Source organism: Pelophylax lessonae (genome assembly GCF_965119305.1).
Source record: "Pelophylax lessonae genome assembly, chromosome: 5".
Taxonomy (NCBI): Eukaryota; Metazoa; Chordata; class Amphibia; order Anura; family Ranidae; genus Pelophylax; species Pelophylax lessonae.
Genome location: NC_138772.1, coordinates 96,101,124 through 96,126,761, shown reverse-complemented (window position 1 = coordinate 96,126,761; position 25,638 = coordinate 96,101,124).

Below are 25,638 nucleotides of genomic sequence, written 5' to 3'. Positions count from 1 at the left end.
CGGCCCGAACATTGGGTGTTCGAGGTTCGGCCGAATTTAGAACTTTTTGCCCAAAAAGTTCGGAATTCGGCAACCAGAACCGACCAAAATGCAATGCTTCAGGAAATGGGCTTTAAAAGCCCGTGATTGGACCAGAACCATTAGCAAAAGCCAATTGAGGGGGCAGGAGAATGCTAGGAATGTGATTGGAGTGACTAGGGGGTCCCTAGACCAATCATTAGTGAATACGCCCCCCAGTATATAAGATAGCCCCCGCCATATTCCTAGCATTGTTATACTGGACATGGAAGAGAGTGGAAGCAGTTCTGTTAATTTTACTTTAAAAGTGTCATTTAGCATTTATTAGTGTGAGGAAAGGGATATCTAGTGTAGTTAGAGTGCTCCTTTACACTTAAGTTAGCTTCAAAAATTTAGTTTCTGTAGGGAAAGTGTTAAGTGTAAGGGGACCGTAGTGTAGTGTAGGGTTAACTGACAGTGACTGCTATGGAAGGGTGACAAAACCCTTCCATAGCAGGGTGACCGCTATAGAGAAATGATCATTTCTCTGAGTTGCTTTGGGACAGGAATATGGCTTCTCACCAGCAAGCATTTTTCATGCTGCAGGGGTTGCCACTGCCAGTGCTTTTTTGAGGACATGTTTGATGTCAGACATGACATCTGAACATGTGTATAGGGGGTATATATACACATATATGTCTGTATATATACCCCTAGACATATATAGATGTGATAGTAGCAGAAATATATGCTTGCGCTAATGAAATCATTTACAGTAATATATTTCTTTTACTATCACACCTATATATGGCTAGGTGTCTATATACATATAATTATGTGTGTATATATACCACTATACACAAGTTCAGATGTTTTGCCTGCCTCAAAAGAACCCCAAAAAATGCCAAAAAAACGCTAGCGTCAAAAAAAAAATGCCCAGGTGTGTTTTTGCTGGCATTTTTTGGGGGTTTTTGGAGGCAGGCAAAACATCTGAACTTGTGCACAGTACCACTATACACAAGTTCAGATGTTTTTCCTGACTGCAAAGAACCCAAAAAAATGCCTGCTATTAAACTGGCAAGGTGTGAAAACCGAGAAGAGAAGCCAACCCCCTGAGCTGAAAGTGTTCTAATACAAACAATCCTTTTTTTTTATGGTTCTGGACATGCTACAGAGCTGAAACTGAAACTTCACAGGTACACCTTTTAGACCCCCCAGATACGAAATCACACAAAAAAAAGTTCTTAAAATGTTTAATTTTTGATAAAAAAGCCAATTATTAAAAACATTTAAAAAACAAAAAGAGATTTTTAGATTTTTACTTTGGATTTCAGATCTGGGTCTAAAAAGTGTACATGTGAAGTTTCAGCTCTGTAGCATGTCCAGAACCATAAAAAAAGATAGTTTGTATTAGAACACTTTCAGCTCAGGGGGTTGGCTTCTCTTCTCGGTTTTCACACCTTGCCGGTTTAATATCAGGCATTTTTTGGGGTTCTTTGCAGTCAGGAAAAACATCTGAACTTGTGTATAGTGGTACTGTGCACAAGTTCTGATGTTTTGCCTGCCTCCAAAAACTCCCAAAAAATGCAAGCAAAAACACACCTGGGCATTTTTTTTTTTACGCTAGCGTTTTTTTGGCATTTTTTGGGGTTCTTTTGAGGCAGGCAAAACATCTGAACTTGTGTATAGTGGTATATATACACACATAATTATATGTATATAGACACCTAGCCATATATAGGTGTGATAGTAGCAGAAATATATTACTGTAAATGATTTCATTAGCGCAAGCATATATTTCTGCTACTATCACACCTATATATGTCTAGGTGTGTATATAAATATATGTATGTGTGTATATACACCACTATACACAAGTTCAGATGTTTTGCCTGCCTCAAACGAACCCAAAAAAATGCCAAAAAAACGCTAGCGTCAAAAAAAAAAATGCCCAGGTGTGTTTTTGCTGGCATTTTTTGGGGGTTTTTGGAGGCAGGCAAAACATCAGAACTTGTGCACAGCAGTGTTAATTTTGGCAGCAAATTAAATTTAGTTTTAGTCTTAGTCTTAGGACTAAAATGCCCTTTTAGTTTTAGTCGTATTTTAGTCATCTGAATTGTGTTAGTCGACGAAAACGTTTTAGTCGGTTTTAGTCGACGAAATTAACACTGGTGCACAGTACCACTATACACAAGTTCAGATGTTTTTCCTGACTGCAAAGAACCCAAAAAAATGCCTTCTATTAAACGGCAAGGTCTGAAAACTCCTGTGCTGAAAGTGTTCTAATACAAACGATCTTTTTTTTCTGGTTCTGGACATGCTACAGAGCTGAAACTTCACATGTACACTTTTTAGACCCCCCAGATAAAAATCAAAAAATCTCTTTTTTTTTTTTTTTTTTTTTTAATTTTTCAATAATTGGCTTTTTTATCAAAAATGACAATCTTTAAGAACTTTTTTTGTGTGATTTTGTGTCTGGGGGTCTAAAAGGTGTACCTGTGAAGTTTCAGCTCTGTAGCATGTCCAGAACCAAAAAAAAAAAGATCATATAGGTGTAAAAGGAGGATCCCACATCCCTGTTCTATGGTTCTGGACATGCTACAGAGCTGAAACTTCACATGTACACTTTTTAGACCCCCCAGATACTAAATCCAAAGTCAAAATCAAAAAATCTCTCTTTTTTTTGTTCAATAATTGGCTTTTTTATCAAAAATGACAATTTTTAAGACCTTTTTTTTGTGTGATTAATAGTTAATGGGGCATGACCCAGAACCCTAGGGACTTTTTAGGGGCATTTATTGGGTTTTAGGGCTTAAAAATTGTGTTTTTTGATTACCGAAGTTCGGGTCCCATTGATTTCAATAGGGTTCTGAAATCCGGGCCGAACTTTCGGGAAGTTCGGATGTTCTGGCCGAACCGAACTTTTCAAAAGTTCGATCATCCCTATCCCTGTTCTATAAGTGACCTAATATAAACAATCTTTTTTTTTTCTGGTTCTGGACATGCTACAGAGCTGAAACTTCACAGGTACACTTTTTAGACCCCCCAGACACTAAATCCAATCCCATAAAATCAAAAAATCTCATTTTTTTTTCAATATTTTTTTCAATAATTGGCTCTCTATCAAAAATGACAATTTTTAAGAACTTTTTTTTGTGTGATTAATAGTCCCTGGGGCATGACCCAGAACCCTAGGCACTTTTTAGGGACATTTATTGGATTTTAGGGCTTCAAAATGGTGTTTTTTGATTACCGAAGTTCGGGTTCCATTGATTTCAATGGGGTTCTGAAATCCGAGCCGAACTTTTGGGAAGTTCGGGTGTTCTGGTCGAACCGAACTTTTGAAAAGTTCGATCATCCCTAATGATTAGCTACAGCTGATTGCGTTTACAAGTCACTTTTAGGAGGGGATGATCCTTTTTCCAACTCAGTGATTCTGTTTTTCAATGTTTTCAATTTTTTTCTGACATGTTTGTGTTATATCTTTCATTTGGATGTTATGAGTAAGTACAGCTGTATAAAACAAAAAACATGTATGTCTTCATTTCAGGCTACAAAGCAACAACATGGGATTATATTAAAAGGGGAGGGGGAATCTTTTCTATACCCATTGTACCATACATAATTTTTTTAAACTTGTTTTCACCTTTTTTCCAGTCTTTTTTGCATATCAGGGCAGATAATCTTCTGATTCCAGTAATAGCTGTATGGCATTCCTCAGGGCAGGTTTTCTGATACTGACAACAGTAGACCATGTCTGCGTAATGTGCTTGAAAAGGTAGCTTTTAAAGTGTTACTAAACCCAGGACCCTGTGTTCACTATATCTGGTTTCCCACAGTTCACAATACAGGGAAATGCAATTATTTTAATAAATATAAACTGCTAAATACCTTTTCTCATTAGCCGTATACTGTATATCAGTCTTATGACCTCTATCATTGACTGGTTAAAGCTTGTAGGAGGAGTTTTCATTCTCCTCTGACTGTCATATGAGGCTGCATGACCCCTGACCCTTTGTCTGAACAGTGCTGATAGGCCCTGTACTGATCACATGCACCCTCCCGAGAAAAAAAAAAACTCTCTAGCAATACACACCAAACTGAGCATGTGCAGAGTGCCCCAAAGCTCTAATGGAATGGGGACTGTAGATGAAGCGCTGGATAGGAGGACTCAGGATCAAACAGCCTTTTTGCACAATGAAGAGGATTAACCCCTTAGGTTCCACAGTGAGTATAACAAGAATGCTTTACTGTATATACAGACTGATTTTACTGTTGTGGGTTTACTAACAAAGTCCCCATCAGAAGTCCCTGTGAAAGGGCGACAAGGCAAGTACACAGGGACAGCTTGTTCAATTAGGCTTTCACAATAAAACCTAGAAGCCATTTTATATTACTTTCTTGTCCTTCATTTATTAACACTGGAAACTGGATTCTTGGTCATGGTATCTGTTTTTGGTGTCCTAGTTTTGGTTTCTGTCTACTTATGGTCCCTCTTTGGACCCCTGTGTCTCATGCTATTCACTCCTGTGTCTCATGCTAATCACTCCTGTGTCTCATGAGACTCACTCCTGTGTCTCATGCGACTCACTCCTGTGTCTCATGAGACTCACTCCTGTGTCTCATGCGACTCACTCCTGTGTCTCATGCGATTCACCCGTTTCATGCTATTCACCAAGCATTTGCAGTCACCTTTTTATCTCATGTGCATAATTTCAAGTTTGACATATATTTCATATAACTTCGCAGATCACCGCCATTACTCATAAAAAAAGAAAACACCAAAAATGACAAAAATCTTTCCCTTAGTTAGTAAACGCAATAACCTTTGCGTGAACCAATCAAAATACGCTTTTTGTGATTTTTTTTTTACCAAACATAGGTAGCATAAAACAAATTGGCCGAAAATGTTAAAAAATTTTGATTTTTACATTTTTCTTTTTGGGAATTTCATATAAAAAATGTGAAAAATATTGTTATTTTTGCAAAATTGACGCTCTTTTTTTGTTTATAGCGCATGATCAAAAAATTGCACAGGTGATCAAATACCACCAAAAGAAAGCTCTGTTTGTGGGGAAAAAAAGGACGTCAAATTCGTTTAGGTACAGCATCACACGACTGCGCAATTTTCTGTTAAAGTCACGCAGTGCCGAATCGCAAAAAAGGCCCTGGTCAGGAAGGGGGTAAAATCTTCCGGGGCTTAAGTGGTTAATATACCTACCTGTTTAATTGTAATTTCACCTATGTTAAATTATGTTGTATGCCTTGAAATGTATAATCATTAATATCTTTTGTATATTCATTTATCATGAATTGAAGTAAACCTTTCCTACTGGTGTTTAATCCAGTTGTTACATTGGGAGGCCATTAATGGTCCATTTTATTAAAATATTAAAATGTTTATTTCATATAATCAAGGATCAATTTGCCTCATTTAAAGTCCCGCAAACGCTATGTAAAGTGTTTTTAAAACCTAGAAGCCAATTTAAAATATTGAAAATTAATTTTGAAAAAGCATCAACATGGTAAATCCTACGTATATGAGATTTTAGTGATTGTGTTTACATATGCTACATATACTTTACAGAAGAACTTTAAGTTTTTGTTAAGAAACCTTTAGCTAACAATTCTCTATATGCTAAGGATCTGCTATGGCTGTAAATACACCATGAGGCAATTTTAAAATGAGCTCCATTTATAGACATGTGCAAATAGTTTTGGAATGTCCATAAAAAAAATAACGAATTTCAACTCATACGAAAGAAATTATAACAAAAATAATGAATGAATTTGGCATGATTTGTTAATTCGTTAAAGGTCTAATGAAACAGCAGGAGTAAATCTTACAGCCCAATCAGCTGATTCATTTTGTGCTGAAGGTTGGATTACTAATACTGGCAAAGTGCATTTCTGAGAGTGAGAAGGGTGTTGAGTTTTAGCAGAGAAGATGAGTTTTGAGAAGCAGCAGAATGGTAAGAGGGCACAAGTAATAGGTGCCCTCGCACATGGGACAGGGGATGTTTTAAAAAAAAAAAAAAAAAAAAATTTGTGTCAGAATTTATTTAATTTATAGGACACTGCCCCTTTAAATGTAATAAGTAGCCCCTCATGGTTTTGGCGGGCTTCACAGCAGCGCGCGCCCCTCTAGAATGTTCTGACCCAAGGCTTTATTAAGGGGTCTCTGAGGTAAGCCCCTCAGTTAGGAAGTGACTGCCTGGCGAGCTCTCCTCTCCTCAGCTGCGGTTGCTGCATTCGCTGGCTCTTCTTCCATAATGAAGTCCCTTGTTCGGCAAGTATTGGAAAGAGCAGCTTTAGAAGGGGGAGAAGAATGGCTGCGGAACTGTCTCATGGTGAGCGGAGCTGAGTCTGAACAATTGAGGGAGGAGGTGAGCGGAATGGCTGTATCTGCGGCGGCAGTGAGGGCAGAGGAGACGGCCGTTAGGAGTGTATCCCCCTCACCTCAGGCACCAGTAGCGGGGAAGGCAGGGACTAGACGGGGTCAGCGGAGCCGTCCTCCGGAGCGGCTAGCATCCTCGAGACAGGAGTCAGACAGCACAGCTGTGGGACTGTCAGAAGCTGCGGGAGGGCTGAGGAGAAGCCGAAGAGGCCCGAAGAGGAGAAGGTTTGCTTCACCATCACCGCCACCCAGTGGTGAAAGGCGGGATAACACCCGGCCTCACAGAAGCAGAATTGAGAGAGCATCTGAGGAGAGGGTTGCTAGGCAACCCAGGGAAGATAGTTCCAGTCAGGTACCAGCTGAAGAGGTTTTTCTTAGCCAGGCTTTACGTCCACAGGTGAATACAAGCAGTGCAGAAGTACAGCATACGGTGCCTCCTATTAGCCAATTAGCTGTGCTGCCGACAGGAGTTGGTGAGTTGGCACAATTGAACAATTTAAATGTTATTTTAGAATCTTTATCTAAATTTGCGAGTTTGTTGAATGTTACACCTGTTCCTGCTGTTAATGTTCCTAGTTTCAGCATACAAGGTCCTGGTAATGTATGGTCCCCAGTCAGCAATATGAATCAAGCGGCGACTGTGGTAAGTAGTGTTCCGGTCACACCTGTGTCAGATGGTGGTACCAGAGTTAGTCATTTGGCGCACACGGTTCCTGAGACGTGTCTGAAGGAAGTGATGCCATGCGATATGTCGCCGCTTGGTTATCATCTCACAGCAGGGATCAAAGAAAAAATTTGGAAGGGTGAATTTATCGATTTACTATCATTGTTGCCGTCAGCAAAGGAATTTGCTTTTAAAAATGAGAAAAAATCTGATGACGGGCAAGAAGAAAATAGGAGGCGTCCGGTTTATAGGTCATTCAATAACTGGCTTCAAGCCTTTTGCATTTATTCTTCGGTTTTGGGTGAAAAATTTCCAGAATATTGTAGTGTGTTATTCCAGCATGTGGAACATATCCTGGAAGCGTATAAGAACTTTGGTGGCCTGGGATGGTTTTATTACGATGAGTCATTCCGGCAGAAGCTATCAGTTTATCCCAGCCTGAAATGGGGCATGAAGGACGTAGGCCTTTGGTTAAATTTAATTATTCCTCAAAAGTTTACGCCAACAAAACAGTCAAGTGCTGCGCCTATCGTATCCCCCTATAGGAAGGGAATTTGTTATGCGTATAATGAAACGCAGTGTAAGTGGGCAGCAGCGTGCAAATTTAAGCATGAGTGCTCATTTTGTACAGGCAATCACCCAGCAATAAAATGTTTTAAGAGGGCAAGTCAGCAGACTCAGTCATCCAGGGATATTTTTCAGAAAAGCCTGCACTTCAGTGAGGCTGGAAAAAATGCTCCCGTGGCTGCAGGCATATCCAAACAAGGAGAAGGCCCAATTATTAATTAATGGTTTTCAATCAGGTTTTAAGCTTCCATCTTTTAAAGGATTGTGTTGTAAAGTTGAAAAAAATTTTAAGTCAACAGATCAATTTATAGATATTGCCAGGGAGAAGATTCGCAAGGAAATTGAGGCTGGGCGGGTAGCAGGCCCATTCTTGGACCCACCTTTTAAGAACTTTCGCATATCTCCTCTAGGTTTGGTCCCTAAAAAGGAGCCTAACTCCTTCCGAGTAATACATCACCTGTCTTTTCCTAGAGGTGATTCTTTAAATGACGATATAGACCCTATTATATCATCGGTTTCATATACTACGTTTGATGAGGCGGTTGATATGATTAAGCAATATGGCCCTAGTGCATTATTAGCTAAGGCGGATGTTCAATCGGCATTCAGATTATTACCTATTGATCCGGAAGCCTTCAATTCCTTAGGTTTCTATTTTGATGGCTATTTCTTTTTCGACCGCTGCTTGCCGATGGGATGCTCCTTGTCCTGTGCCTATTTCGAATCCTTTGCGACTTTTCTTCAGTGGGTGATGGTTCGGGAATCGGGTTGTCAGGGGGTCTTACATTACTTGGATGATTTCCTTTTTGTGGGACCCCCTGATTCTGACATCTGCCTGTTGCTGCTAAAGCTATTTTCCCTTATTTGTAGACATTTTGGGATACCATTGGCTGAGGATAAAACGGTTTTACCTAGCACTTTGATTGAATTCCTGGGTATCTCTATTAATACAGCCATTGGCGAGTGTCAGCTCCCGAGGGAAAAAATCTCTAGGATGCAGTCTACAATAAGTGAATTTTTGAGGCGAAAGAAAGTTCTCTTAAAAGAGCTTCAGTCTCTGCTAGGCCTGTTAGCATTCGCCTCGCGTATCATGCCAGTAGGTAGAATTTTTTCGAGGCGTTTGGCTCTAGCAATGTCTGGCTTTAAGTCTCCTTTGGCACATATCCGGCTAACGGCAGAGTTAAAAGATGATCTGCGCGTTTGGTCGCGTTTTTTGTACGACTATAATGGTTGTTCATTTTTTCAAAAGGACTGGATTTTTGCTGCTGACCTCCAGTTATTTACGGATTCAGCAGGGTCTTTAGGGTTTGGGGCCGTCTGGGACACCCATTGGTGTTGCGGATCTTGGCCTACGTCATGGGTGGAAAGTACATTTACTAATAATATAGTCTTATTAGAATTATTCCCGATTTTGGTTGCCCTTGAACTATGGGGTGCTAATTTCAGGGACAGTAGAATTTTGGTACACTCGGATAACAGAGGAGTTTTGTATGCAATAAATGCTTTGTCATCAAAATCTACATTGGTATTAAAACTTCTCCGTTATCTTGTTTTCTTATGTTTGAAATTAAACATCTGGTTAAAGGTCAAATATATTCCTGGAGTGTCAAATTGCATAGCTGATTCCCTATCCCGTTTTCAGTTCTCTCGTTTCAGGGAACTTCATCCGAATGCCGATCCGGTGGGATGTCATTGCCCAGATCACCTGTGGACCTTGATTTAGATCTGGTCTTTGATGCGATAAAGTGCTCGGTGGCACCTCACACTTGGTCGGAGTATGGTTCTGCTTATCAGAGATGGTTGTTATTCTGTAATGAGATGGGTATTCCATCTGAGCCACCTAGGGAGAGTGATATGCTAGCTTTTTTATGCACATTGATGAAACAGCAGCTATCATATAGCCACATTAACAAGATCCTAGCGGGGGTTTCATTTTTTCTGAAATTGAAGAATTTTGTAGGGTTTATGAGTTTTTTCTCGATAAGACAAGCCCTCAAAGGTTATAAAAAGAGGATGTTCACCCCTGACACACGCAGACCTATATCAATTGATTTACTTAGAAGATTATGCTTGGCCTCCCCTGCTGTCTGTTTTTCGGAATATGAGGCAAGACTTTTTTCGGCAGCCTTTGTGCTTTGTTTTTTCGCTGCACTTCGTGTTTCCGAATTGGTCTCAGACAATAGGGTGGGCCAATCAGGCCTTAATGCTAAAGAAGTCATTGTGGGTAAGGATAAGGTTAATATTTTCATTAGCCAATCAAAAACTGATCAGTTTAGAAAAGGCCATTGGTTAGAGCTGGCAGCTTGTGGTGATCAGTATATATGTCCTTGTGCGGTTCTTAGCAGATATTTGGAGGTCAGGCCCCCATTTTCAAATAATTTCTTTATACATATAGATGGTTCTGTAGTCACAAAATATCAATTTTCAGCTGTTCTAAAAAAATGTCTTAAGTATTTAGGTATGGACAAGCTTAGAATTACTGCACATTCGTTTAGGATAGGAGCGGCCACGGAAGCGGCCAGGATGGGTTTAGATGAGTCTATGATAAAAAAGTTGGGAAGATGGGAATCGAAAAGTTTTAATCTATATATCAGACCTAATTTATCTGTTTGATTCCATAGGTGTCAAAGTTTCCGTATGGATCATTGGACACTCGTTTGTTCACTGGGCACGAAAAAGAGCTGCACACCGGTGTTATACTGAAAATTTGTCTTTTGATATTGATCATTTGCATATATTTTGGAAAGGAGTGAGAGGTCTGAGTTGGGTTAATTTGGGTGACTTGATTTATAGATTAAAGGAAGTTTGGCCAGCCCCATCCGTATTGATATTCCACTTGGGAGGGAATGATGTGGGAGTTTTGAAGTCATTAGATTTATTATTCAAGATTAAAAAAGATCTATATAATTTCAAGTTAATTTTTCCGAATTGTACAATGGTGTTTTCAGAAATTGTTCCTCGTTTGAAATGGTTGTCTTCAATGGAACTTAAGCCCTTGGAGAGGACCAGGAGGAGAGTAAATCATGCAATGGCAAAATTTATGCCATTGGTTGGTGGTTTTGCTTTCCGACACGTGGACCTTGAGGGTGGTTTCCCTGGCCTTTACAGGCAGGATGGAATCCATTTATCTGATATAGGCCTAGATATACTCAATTTAGGGTTTCAAAATAGCATAGAAATGGCCGCGGTGGTGGGGGGGCCGGCACAAGTTTGCAACTAGTCCCGGCGTTTGGGGGACTTTGGTGGTTTTAAATATGTTTATTTTCGCTCGAGTTCTGGGACTGAGCGATACAGATTTATGTTTTATAATTTTGTTGGAATTGAAAATTATTTGATGGAATTTTGAATAAATAATTATTTAATTTATTTATAACCAATAAAGTGCCGCGGCCATTTATTTATGCCAAAAAATTAATTTGTGTTTGTTTTTATTTATAGTATTAGTTTAGTTATATTATAAAAAAATACATCCTCCTGGCCCATAAATAATGTGGGTGTGTATGCTACTGGTTTCAAGCTCTAAATATCAGATTACTCCTGGTATCAGCAGCAATGACATGGCACAACCACTGGCAAAGTGCATTCCTGAGAAGGGTGTTATAGTACATTTGAGCAGAGGAGACGGGTTTTGAAAAGCAGCAGAAGAGACATTGTCATTGTGTGTGTTAATGGATTCAATAAACAAACTACTTTCAGAATTTCAATTTGCTATCACAAATATATATACAAAAATAACAAATTATCCAAAAAGGAAAGAATTAAACAATAAAATGATTTGTTATAACGAATATCTATACTCTTCAGAAATAACAAATTATTTGAAAACGAATTAACGTAACTTAACAAATATAACAGAACAAAATGATGTATTTTATTACTTTCTCCTTATTTGTTTTTTATAGACGTCTTAAGGTTTTCGATCTTAACACATAAGGGGTCCTCATATTCTGTGCTGACACTGTCACACCATCCTCCTATGCCTTTTTTGATACAATACCCCAAACGTTAAGACACACACAGGTATGTAATGTGCTGGTCCATCTTTTTTTTCTGTCTGTAGAGCCACCGCGGCATATTATTCCTTACATTATCTTTTGATAGATACCTGCACCCTACTGATTGAGGGACAACGCTCTGGCCCTTGGTTTGGGATCCTTGCTAGACCTGGATATAGCAGTAGAAGAGAACAGGCGCCACTGTAGTAAGCCAAAAATGTATTGCACAACAAACGAATGTAGTAACTTACATTAAAATTAGCATCAATCCAGATTCCGTGCTGCTCTGAATGTTGGACATTGGAACATTCCTAAAAAGCACCTATCGGTCATCTTTTGTGTCTTTTTGGTGGATATTCCTTCTGGTAATTAGCGCCCAACACCCATCTCCTTGAATTTCGGTGGATATAGCTGCCTCTGCCCTTACCGCCGCCTCCTTGCAGGCAATACCACTCTGCGGGCACTGTCACCAACAGAATATTCTAATCCGCTTTCTGCGACTTTTAACTGTATGCGGCCATCTTGCCCCCTCTTCCATCCATCTGGTATGCAGACAATTAGCTCTTTTCGTTTATATATATATATATATGCAAACGATGATCACAACTGTTTTTTAATGAAAATGACGATATTTACTTTTGATTTATACAATCTAGGAAATCATAGTACTCCATCTACATACCTCTGAAGAAAGGTATTCCTACCTGAATCGCATCGTGTTCCACATGCCTACTCACTTTTTGTGATCTACACTGTATATCAGCCACTACAATTAGTGGTTTTACCATTTATTCTAGGTTTTACACCTATTTATCTACATGTTTGTCTTGTACTACATTTGTCTGTATTCATTTGTATATCATGTTTGAATGATCCTTTCTTAATGTATTAAATAAATCTATATTTTTATACTATTGGAAGTGTGGTTGCCTACATAGTCCCAACCCCAGGGAGACCCTCCTGTTCTTTGTGCTATCACATATATATATATATATATATACAAAAATAACAAATTATCCAAAAAGGAAAGAATTAAACAATAAAACGATTCATTATAACGAATATCTATACTCTTCAGAAAACGAAATAGCGTACCTTAACGAATATAACAGAACAAAATTATGTATTTTACAAATGAAAATGAAACGAAACAAAATTTTCCACTGTGCACAAGTCTACTAATTTATGTTGTGGACATTTGGACATAGATACTTCAGAAAATCTAATCTACCACACCTGTTCAATATCTGTAATTCCCAATAATATAATTGACCAGCCTACATAATTTCATTTTAGATTATCATAAAGGTAAGTGCTCTTTAAAGTGTGATTCCAATTTAAAAAAAAAGTCAGTTATGTTCTTTGCAAGCATCTTAGCAAACTTCATTCCACATATGTGTCAGGTCCATATGTTAAATATTACATTTTAATAATTTCGTCATATTGCAAAGTGCTCCCAAATACAAAATGATAAATTGTAGCATTAAAAAAGATCTATTGCTATAAAAGTTTTACAGTTCTGCCCCTTATGGAACAAAGTACATGTAGTACTTTGCCCCATGTTTCTAAGTGCTATCTAACCCTAATTATGATACTGTAAAAAACACGAAAAGAGGGCACACCAGCCTTACACATTACCCAAGTGATATTTATTAATGTAAAAATAAAAGAGATATACTCACAAACAAATCAATCATAAAAGCATTTCTCCACAATGGACATAAAGCGACCAGGTCAGCAAGACCGTGTCCAGCACGCCGAAGGACCTTCCAGATGATTGACGCGTTTCGAGGGGGGATCACCCTTACTGTCTGCTGTCCGAGTGCTTCTGTACAAGAGATCACAGAAGGCTGGATAAGGTTCTTATTCTAGTTGTATGTTATAAAACATAATTTGTTTAAATAAATACATACCTGTGTTTTAAAGAAATATATACCTGTGATACACTACATTCTTTATTCTTTTATTCAGGTTTTTTTTCTTAGAGAATAGGTCTCCTCTTATCCACAGTTCACCCTCTCCCCCTGTCCTCAGTTTACCCTCTCCACAGCTCACCTCCCAATCCACAGGTTACCTTCTCTTCACTTATCCATAGTTCACCCCCCATCCACAGATCACTCTTTGCCCCCCATCCACAGTTCACTCTCTCCCCCCCCCATACACAGCTCACCCTCTCCCCCATCCACAGCTGCCCTCCTCATCCCCCACCCAGCTTACCCCCCCCTCCATAGGTCACCTTCTCTCTCCCATCCACAACTCACCCCCCCCCCACATTCCACAGTTCAACTTAGCATGCGCCCTCATTCACATCTACCCTTTTTACCCTCTGTCAACATGTCACCTCTGCATGCACCCCCCATCCACAGCTTATACCCCCAGTCCACCTTCACACACCCCCCATCCACATCTTATCTCTCCCCCTCGATATTTTACTTCTGCACCCCAATCCACAGCTCTTAACCTTTGCAACCCCCATCTTTTACATCTGCCCCCAGCTCCGCCCCCCCCCCCCCACTGCTCTCTTAACTCTGTAGAAATACCCCTGTCCACAGCACTCACTTTGCACAATCTATACCCCTCCTCCCATCTCTAACATCTGCAGAACATCCACAAACTCTTCTCAGTCTCTCTGCATAACCATCCCCCTTTTCCTCCCCTTTCCCTGGGCAGCTTGTTCACCTGTTTTGCATTAGAGCAGTGCAGCTGACTCCATTCTATTAGGCAGAGCAGGCATTTTTTTTGCTCAGTCTAGGGAGGAGGTAGGCAGAAAAAAAAGCCCTGAAATTATGTATTATTATATTTACAACTTACTGACCAGGCAAGTTAGGCTGTGGGCTAGAGATATAATAATTTAGTATGGGTTCTCAGAAACATGAAAACTGTTTCAACGGTTCCTTTGAATAAAAAAGGTCTCTATATGTTTTTGCACACAAAGTGTAACAATGAAAGTTATGAAGGGCAGCACTAGGGAGTGCCAATGTGGAATTGTTGGTGTATGCCAGGAATGTTTATCCAAAAATTCTTTGAAATGCACTAAGTGAGCAAGGTCTGTAACAGGAAATGGGGATTTCAGGCATGGATATTTACAGTGTATCTGCCCAGATGGCGGCAAAGTCATACGTGTAAGGTCAGTTCATAAATATTTCCGCAGGAAAATACAGTCAATGTAGCATCTGTTTATATATTCTATGCTTACTCAAACATTCATTAAAAGTGTAACATTTTATAGGGCCCTGGGGCCAAAATATTTAGGGTATCTAAAAATATATTGCGCTGTACATTTTTTTTTGCAATTTATTATGGTGACTCTAGTTCTATTAAAAGTAGAACACCTAATAAAGTTGTTACACATTTTTGTATTTACACATTTGTAAATTTTATTTCCTCATGCTAATAAAAATTTTTTGGAAAAAAAAAATTACTTTTTAAATTTAGTCTGTAGCACGATTCCTTTGTACTGGGGGTTATGTAGTTACATTGAAAAAGACACAAATCTATCAAGTTCAACCTAGTCAAAAATATGCTCACAGAGCTGCTTAGGTAGAATTTACCTTATTTTTTTGCTTTTATTTTTTTCAGTCTTTTTTTTTTTAATTTTTACAGTGTACATAATGAAATTGTATTTAAGTACCTGTAATAAAAAATAATAATCATAATAATATAGCTAACATGTTTGTTTGTTTTTTTTTTTTTTTTGTCAGAACAGATCCTGCATAGTTAAAAAGAACTTCCTTGAACCTCAGGAACATGTTTTAAAATCTTCAAAACCACCATGGTTTTGCCATTCTAATTGCCCCACATAAGGCAAGGTCCAGTTAGTTCTAACAGGAAAATAAATCCCCCTCCAATCCAGAAGAGTAATGGAATTCTTGCAGGATCCACATTCTATAGTATTATTTCTCATAAATCCACCTCTGAAAGGTTTACCGCCCCCCCCCCCTTCCCCCTTGCTGACCAGGCCATTTTTTGCGATACGGAACTGTGTTATTTTAACCACTTTAGAACCGCTCACAGTAATACTACTGCGGCAGAGTGGTTCGTTATCGTCCAGCGACGTAGTATTAACGTCGTTGGACACTCCCCAAATTGGTTTTTACATCTTTTTTGGGGGGAATTTCATATAAAAAAATGTTAAAAATATTGTTATTTTTTCAAAATAAACGCTCTTTTTTTGTTTATAGCGCAAAAAGTAAAAATCGCACAGGTGATCAAATACCACCAAAAGAAAGCTCTGGTTGTGGGAAAAAAAGGACGTAAATTTCGTTTGGGTACGGCGTCGCACGACCGTGCAATTGTCAGTTGAAGTCGCACAGCGCCGAATCGCAAAAAGTGGCCTGGACGGAAGACAGCAAAATCCTCCGGTGGTAAAGTGGTTAACTGACAATTGCATGTGTGACGCTGTACCCAAATAACAATATTTTTTACTTTCTGCTCTAACACACATCCAATAAAAAATGTAAAAAAATTGAATTTCTTCATCAGTTTAGGCAAATATGTATTCTGCTACATATTTTTGGTAAAAAAAAAAACCCAATAAGCATATATTGATTGGTTTGCACACAATTTACAGTGTCTACATACTATGGGATATATTTATGGATTTTTTTACAGTGATCAGTGCTAAAAATATGCACTATCACTCAGAGGTGTAACTAGAACCTTCAGGGCCCCGGTGCAAGAAACCATGCAGGGCCCCCCTGGACCCCTGGCCGGGGCCCTTCCCTACAACCCTGGGGCTCTTCCCACTGATCTTGGGGCCGTTTAATCTCATTGCGGGGCCCTTTATTAAGGCCCTGCAGCGGGACCCTTTCACAAGTTCTGCAGTGGGCCCCATTCCTGCCATTTTGGGGCCTCCCCACAGTGGTGGAATGCCAGGGCCCAGTCACAAGTGTGGCCTTTGCGATCCTGGAAGTGCACCCACTGGTGTCAGTAGTTTTTATTTTTTGGTATTTTAATTGTATTATTTTTTACAATGTCACTAACTATGACTCTGTCCATTCAGAAAAGGAAGGAGCTGGTAAATTACATATTTACCGACCCCTTCCTGGTTCTCTATTGTGATACATCCCCTGCAGCAGTTGGCAGGAGAGGGAAGGGTGGGGGGTGGGAGACCAGGGGAGCACACAGGGGCCCAGAGACCGCAGAACACAAGTGAACTGGATAGGAGGAGTGGCAGGGGCATCAAGTAGAGAAATCACGGTCCTTCTTTTTTCCTCCTGTAGCTGCAGGAGGAAAATGGAGGAGATTGGTTCCTCTGTATGCTGCCCCCACCGCCCCTCCTATCCAGGTGTACAGGGGAGCCGCACAGGCCCCCTGGAGCATGGGGCCCGGTTGCAGTTGCAACCCCTGTAGTTACGCCCCTGCTGTCACTGTACAAATGTCACTGGCTGGGAAAGGGGTTAGCATGGGGGAGGATAAAAGGGGTAAATGTGTGCCTAGCTGGTGTTTCAGTTTAGCGGGGGAGGTGCTTTTACTAGTGGAAGGCATGGATCTGTGTTTCTGCTTTACAGGAACCATGCCTTCTGTACTGACAGAGCGGCAATCTGCCTTGTTTGCATATGCAGACTCAGGGACATCTTACAGAATGGTCCCAGCGACCCAGCCCCAGCCAAGCATTAGTCCCGATTTTCATGTGCATCCCGCTGCCGAACTTAGCAGGTAGCAAGTGCTTGTTGGCCCTGCGCTGCTGTCAGGCCACTTGGGCCATGGAAGGGGAGCCCACAACTGCAGGAATGCCTGTCTGCTTCCATGGGAACAGGCACACACAGGACAGTTGAGTCTGACTCAAGTCTGACACGTCTCGTGTGTATGTTCACCGGACCCAGCCGCCGAAATTGGAAGCTGTCACTAGCCTGGCACTGCTGTACCAATAAATATAGCCTTATCGATAAATTGCAATTTTATTCTCGTGGGTGATTGTGTAGGCGGGGCCCCAGTGCACTGCATTGCCCAGGGGAATATAATGCTCTTAAGATGCCACTGTGCAGACTGCCGTTCTGCTTGTGTACCAAATGATCAGCGGGTGTGAAATCACAGTGGGAGCGAGCCGCCGGCAGCAAGCACTCGTGCCCGATACCCGGAAGTGCAGGATAACATATATATATATATATATATATATATATCCACACGTCATCCTGCACAGCGCAGCCGCCCTGTAGCAGTAAATGTGCTATAAGGTGGTTGGCACGCAATTAAAATCCAAATAGACCATAGGCGTGCACAGCCTATTCCAAAGCTCAAACACATATGCCTTTTCCGCAGCCTCAGCTCAAGGGACAATGAATCAATAGGAAGTGCTCTGAGCTTCCTGTTCATTCACAAACTGAAACATAGTAAACAAAGTTTACTATGCTTCCACTATGAATGAACACAGTGAGTGAGTGTGTTCACTGTGTTCATTGAGTGTGTTCACTGTGTTCATTTAGAAAAGGAAGGGGCCGGTAAATTACATATTCCCCCCCCCCCCTCCATCCTGAAGCATCCCTCGTGCAATTGGGGTAGAGGAGAGGAAGAAAGCCAGTAGTATTGTGTGGCCAACACAAGGGGAAACCCGGTCAGTAGGGAGGAATTGGCATCGCACATAGTTATTAGGGTGTGCCCATACACACCTGGCACACCTCCTGCGCACGCCTATGAAATAGACATTTTTTTTTGTACATTTAGAAACAACTTTTTTGAAACAAAAAACTATTTCTATATGTAAAAGTTACAACCCTTTTCTCTAGATGGAAAGACTGACCCCTTGCTTTTGTAGATAACTTTAAGGTGAACTTTTTACCAAGTTTACTATATAGACCATTTTTGTATGCATACTAAGTTATCATATTCACCCGCAATCATCTCTTCCTAAAGCAAGGCTTTACCTCCTCAAAGAAAAGTTGTACACAAGCAGAAAAGATATATTATATGAAAAAATTGCAGAGCTATTTTTTTTTTTTTGTGAACCTGCATGTGCATTTGTTCTGTGTGAATGCAAGCAAAATTAAATGTTACTAGGCTAGTCTCTTCACAGGTCAAATTATATTTATTTATTTATAAGAATAACATGAATCAGGAAAATACCACCTTACAGCCACTAGAGCTGGTGATGATCATAGTAAGTAAAGCCCCGTACACACGTACCGATTGTCGGTCGAAACTGTTCGACCGCCGAACGATTGGCCGATTTTCGGCTTGTTAGTATGATGCTTCCGACAGCCAAAAGCGCACTTTCGGCAGAACAGAATCTGTCGTGCAAGCATTAAAATTTTTGTATGCCGACACCAGAACGGCCGATTGTTCGCCAGTCAGTACAGAATTCGGCCGACAGAAAGCAGATTTGCAAGACTGGGCATGCTCAGAAAAGAAAAAAGACCAGGAAAGTTAACCATCACATGACATCACTTCTGCAGTCGGCGGACAAAATTTGTGTGCAGTCTTTTGCACTTTTCAGCGGACAGGACAGCCCGGGGACAAAAGACGGCCGATCGGTCGGCCGACGATCGGTACGTGTGTAGGGGGCTTTAGTATTGATTATGATCACCAGCTCTATCTAATGGTCATAGTGCAGTCTTTTCCTCATTCACACTATTCTTATGAATGAAGAACATCCAACCTAGAGGGAAAATAGTAACATTTAATATTAACATTTGAATGCACTTGCAGTTTTGCAGGACAAATAGCTCTGATTTTTTTTTTTTTTTAATATACCACTATGTCTTTTCTGCTATAAAACTTTCTTGCTGGCTCGCAAACATCTTTAGAATGTACACTGAGCTCAGTAGGCCTCCATGATGGAATTAAAATAAAGCAGCTGTAAAGTCACTAATCACAAATCCTGGAATCCCCTCTGTTACAGAACGATATATTGTGCATTATCTGTGTTTTTAAAAAAAAAATACAGCAAAATACCTTATTTTACAACGCCACTGTGCGGTCATGTCATCTCCCGGTGCTTCTCCATTCTGAGGACTACAGTGGGAAGGGACTGAGATTGCCCTCTGATGTCAGCCTTGAACAGAGGAGGAGAGTGGCAGAAGGTCACATGAGCGCACAACGGTGCTCTGAAATAATGTATTTTGTTGCATATTTTTTAAAAACAGACACTGCACAGTATACAGTATCTTGCTGTGACAGAGGGGATTCCAGGATTTGTGATTAGCAGTTTTACAGTCACAGCGGAAAAGCAGTGGGAGGGCCATGGCAGGGCGGGGAGGAGATGGCTCATACACACAGACTCCTGAACTGACAAGCAGGGAGGGAGGGGAAGAGGGAGAGACTGCAGGCTGACAGAATCACATAGACTGACCACAGTATCATGGATCAGCAGCCATAATTACCGTGGTCAGCACACTAAGGGGGACACAGGAACAAGCAGGATCAACCAGGTATAGTACAGCATGGGTAGAAAGATGATGTGCACACCAGTATTTTCCTCTAAAAAATCTTAATCTTTATTCAGGAACCACAGAACACAACTGCTGATAAGATCAGTTGACGCGTTTCAGCCTATAAGGCCTTAGTCCTAACTGACTAAGGCCTTATAGGCTGAAACGCATCAACTGATCAGCAATCTTATTAGCAGTTGCATTCCGTGGTTCCTGAATAAAGATGAAGGTTTTTTTAAGAGCATCTACCGGCGAGCGGATCATCTTTCTACATATGTACTCAGTTAAATGGCTGTGGATCGGGCACCTGGGAGCTCGTTTTCTTGGTGAGCTGTATGGGTAGTAGCACTGCTCCTTCTGTTTGCATAGTACAGCATAGAGAGGGACAAACTACATTGCACAAGCATATGCTGTGTTTCCTGCTTTAAAAGGAAGATGATCTTTTTTTTTTTTTTTAGGGTTGCAACCAGTTTAATGGACGAGGACCAGCCTGTCCACTTGCTGGAGGGGATGTAATTATATAGGACATTAGTTATGCTTTAGGGGTGAAAAAATTTGCTGAAGGATGCTCAGATCAGAATCAAATAACAAGAAACTGCAGTCCCACACTAAAACAAAAATGTTCTCAAAAGGAGTAAGATATAATATTTGATTACCACTACTAACTCACCCAGCGCTTACAATGAAATGAAATAACAGAATATTAGATGCAGAGACCCAATCAATAGTTCTGTGCTGCTGCTGTTATAAATACACAAAAAACAAATACCATATGTGTTACACAACTCAGATACAAAACATATTCCTCCTGAAAAGTGAGTCACACTAGCAGCGCTTATTATAGTCTTTGTTTAAACCCAAGAACAGGGTTTAAAATGGTGATAATAATATTAAAATAATATTAAAACCCTGTTGGGGTTTTAATATTTGTATATGTAATTTGTTAATAAAGTATACTTTTATCATACATCATTTTTTTCATTCACTTACTACCTACTGTGCTGCCTAAAAACCCACTGGGGGTAGATACTTTGGTATCAAGTGTTTTCCAGTTATCATTACCGGGTGAGCAGCCACTCCACTGTTCAGTGTTGTATTTCCATTATAAAAAATGGTGATAATCAGGCAGAAGTGCTGTGTCTCTTGATAGGATAACAGATTACTGTCCGTTTGCCCCGGTGTTGGATGGAAATAAAGAGGGCATGCACCTTCATTACACCTTGTGTACCCCTCCCTTGATAGTACTCACTCACCAAAATGCTTCTTGTACAGTGCCTTTAAGTGGTTCTCTGGTGAGACCGCACATCAATCGCCAGAGGTAAAGCTGAAACCCCTCAATTTCTGCCAATACTCTTCTCAGATATGCGCACCAGAACTGTGGATGTAATGTAAAAGAAAGAGGGAGGACTCATAGGGCAATATGTAAAAGCACTATTCAATTGTATTGCACAAATACCAATTTCCCCTTTCCCATTCCACTCACAAATGTCATAAAATACAGGGCATAAAATAGTCAAATCCTCAGATCCAACAAAGCTAGATAAGATTGTGACTCAGAGTGCCGATGCGGCATCAGCTTCTCACCCTCCGCTGCTCGGTAGTTATCGGCTCTTCGGAGGTTCCTGGGAAGGCGCTTGTCAGCCGCTCAGCGTCCTGTCATCACGGTGACCGCGTGCCCACGACCTTACGCGTTTTGTCATCAAGGACTTCTACGGAGGGCACAAGGTGTGGTGAAGGTGTATGCCCTCTTTTTTCTTAAGCAAACACTATAATAAGCGCTGCTAGTGTGACTCAATTTTCAGGAGGAATATGTTTTGTATCTGAGCTGTGTAAAACAAAAATGTTGCTACATTTAGTTGTAATGGTTTATTTAACTTCAGAAGTAGAATTGGCAATTGCTTTCAATATAATGACTTATTCTAACCTATGTTAGGAAAATCAGTGCTGGACTCTAACATGTCCTTTTTTTTCGCTCCTTAGTGATCACTAGGAAAAGCACACAGCACTGCTGTTTACATAATGTAAGGGAAGTCATTTCTGTCTTCTTTCCAGCATCACATCTCCTACCTGCAGCAGGAACATCAGATGTAGTATCTGCATAATTAAGTTCAAACTCTGGAATAAACAAAAGAGTGGAGAGACATGAATAGAAGTTAGGCCTCTTTTTAGGCAAAATAATGCAAAATAATAAACATGTTTGTATGGGAACACTACCACCTATCGTCTTACTTATATAAGCCACATTTAATTTTCTGCTCTTTGCGTTTTTCCCGTTTCACATCATTAGACACCTTGACTGTGCTTTGAATAATTCATATTAACTCCTACAGCCTCCCCAAAGACAGGACCATTTTCTTAACAGTTGCATCCTTCCTTGATAACTTTATGCTGATTAAGGAATTGGCAAAGTTTTAAGTTTATTTAATGTTCTTTTAGCGCAAATTAGAGGAGAGAAAATGTATATTTTCTTAGGGCCTCATTTACTAAAGTGTGAAATTAGATGAGGTGAAATATCCCATGATGTGAAGGGGAAGCTGTTTTCATAAAATTCTCCAGCATATGATGATGAGTATTTGGAGCGCACACAAGTGAAGCTCACTGCAGATCAAATTGAGCATAAGAAAAAAAAAGCCTGATCAGAGGTTGTCTTTACTGAAAACAGCATGACAAACCAAACAGTAACTTCAAAGATATAGACAGGTGACATATGCAAATCTTGACTTTTGAGTCAAGTTGACCAGTTGAGTTTGAAACTGTGAGTTCCACCTCCTAAAGCCAGCCATAGGTGATTTAAACCATGTATGGGCAGACTGATTGTACACAAGTTGATCAATCAATCAACTTGGGTACAACCAACCTGTCAGATTTTTCATGGTATTATTGCCAGCAGATAAAGCCACCAGCAATAATCATTGTGTGTTACATAGTTAATCTGGTTGAAAAAAGTTCATCCAGTTCAACCAACAAAAAAAAGCACACACACTTCCCTGAAGTTCCGCCCACTCCGCATAATCAATCTCCGCCTACTTATCATCAGATTATAGGGTCTACTCAATAAAGAGAGAATTACAGGAAATTGAAAAGGGAATTTCAAACTTAAGGCCAAAGTAGCAGAGTTGGGATAATTCTCCCATTCAGCTGCACTACATCTGCCTAAAGTTTAAAACTATCATCACAATTCCCTGCAATTCTAAAGTGTCAAATGTGATCAGGAGTGACCATACAAAAATGTAATATGTAAATATAAATAAAGTGCAAGGTGTAAATAGGTACGATAAAACCTAATTATGCTATCTGGTATAATTTGGTTTTACACCTTGCACTTTATTTATATTTACATATTACATATTTTGTATGGTCACACCTGAGCACATTTGACACTTTAATCACATGTCATGTCATGTTACCAGATATTTTTGCACATGAGATTGTTGCTTTCATCCTACATACCTTCATGTCTGTGAATGTGTCTTCACTTTCCAGGGGTCCTTCTCTGCTCTACCGTGGCGGGCGTTTGTCGGGACAATGTAAATTACCCCAGACAATGTAAATTACCCAGGACAGGCTCCTATTTGCCGGGACTGTCCCAGCAAAAATGGACAGTTGGCAAGTATGCTGTTAGGCCATCTCTCAAAAGCCTTCACTTTCTTGTTACATCACAGGAGAGGGCATATTAGGGCGTGTTCACCAGTCTGGACCACACCCCCCTCATTACAATACCACCTTCCACCCACTTTCTATACAATCTGATTGTCCAATCTCTTTTAGATCTCCCATCAGCTATGTAGTACAAGGGCCTGCCTGATTTGATACAAATTGAATGGATTGTTCAGATGTGCCATCCTATTCCATCGTTCTGGTAAATCTAAAGGAAACTGTACAGAAATATTACAATAAGAATGCGTTTCCATTTTTACACAAGTACATAGGATGGAGTGGATGGAGACACAAGGTTGTCAGGCCTTGTTCACATCCTTATGTAGCGAAAACTCACATTCCTGCTTGCGTTTTTTTTGGGTGTTTTGGAGTGTTTTAACTTGTCATGCATAGAGCAGTCGATTCACTTGACTTGTGGATTTCAATGGGCTGCGCTACATTTGGAAAAGTAGCTCAGGGGACATTTTAAGCGTGGTGAGAGTTGCATGTTTTTTTTCTGCATTTGTCACGTGGCAAAATGTGTGTTTGCTTATGTGTTTAATGTGCCATTAACAATTAACTACACTGAAAGCGCAACTAGGTAATTTTAGGTGTATAAATGTGGCCAAACAATATACAATCTGATTGTACAATCTCCTTTAGATTTACCAAAACAAAATAATAGAGGGATACGCTATCTATCCAATCACTCTGTATCCAATCAGGCAGGTTTTTGCACTACATTGGGGGTGTCCCGTGGGTTGCATGCGGCCCTAGGTCGTTTAGCATGCGGCCTAAACCCATCTGGAGAGATTCTAGGGAAGTCAAGCAAATGCACGCTTGGAGGAATGCCGGGGATGCTGTGCAAACATAATTGATTGGTGAAGGGTGTGTGGTAATGAGGTCAGCCGGTAAACTCCTTCTTTTGTCTTACTGGTTTCTCTGTCTCAAATCTACATACCAGCAAGTGATGAAGCTTTCTAAGAAATCCAGCAAGGACTAAGATAAGACCTTGTTCTCGCTTGTATTTCTATGCAACCAAGGTACATTAACGGTATATTGGTACATAGGGTAGCTGGATTTTAAAAGGTGAAATTAGCCTTTAAGCTTTGACAGAAAAAAAAAAAAAAACAGGAAGCTGATTGGCTTATATGCAGAGCTGCACCAGATTTTGCACCCTCCAGTTTTACTAAATTATCCCCTTTGAGTCTGGCATGGATTTTAAGTGGGTGCCTTGCACAAACAAAAATGTATGAGGTCCTACAGGAAATCCATATCAGACCCTTCATCCAAGCATGAAGCCTGTCTAACAAGGAAACAGCAGGAATGAAGATGCATGGCCCCCTGCCCGAACTATACCAGAGATGCCTTTAACATGGAGGGGTGCCTTGTTCCCATTTTGATAAGGACAAGTGCCTCTTCTTCACAACCCTTGCCCAGTGGACCTCTTCCCCACAACCCTTGCAGCGGTCTACAGTCAGGGGGCTTATCAGAATCTGGAAGTCCCTTTAATAATAAGGTGCCCCCCAAATACCACTCCCCAACATACAAATGACCCCAACTTATTCACAAAATAAAAAAGTTGTAGCCTAGAAATAAAGACACCCAAATCCATTGTCAATCATAATGCCCACCACTGAATAATCAAAAAAAATAATCAGATGACCCGACTGATCCCCAATAGTTACACTAGCCTAATGAACTCGACTACACTATATTACCAAAAGTATTGGGATGCCTGCCTTTACAATCACATGAACTTTAATGGCAACCCAGTCTTAGTCCATAGGGTTCAATACTGATTTCGGCTACCCTTTGCAGCTATAACAGCTTCAACTCTTCTAGGAAGGCTGTCCACAAGGTTTGGGAGTGTGTCTATGGAAAGTTTGACCATTCTTCTAGAAGTGCATTTCTGAGGTCAGGCACTAATGTAGACGAGAAAGCCTGGTTCATAGGGATGATCGAACGGTTCAGGTCCACCATCGGTTCGACCCGAACATTGGGTGTTCGAGGTTC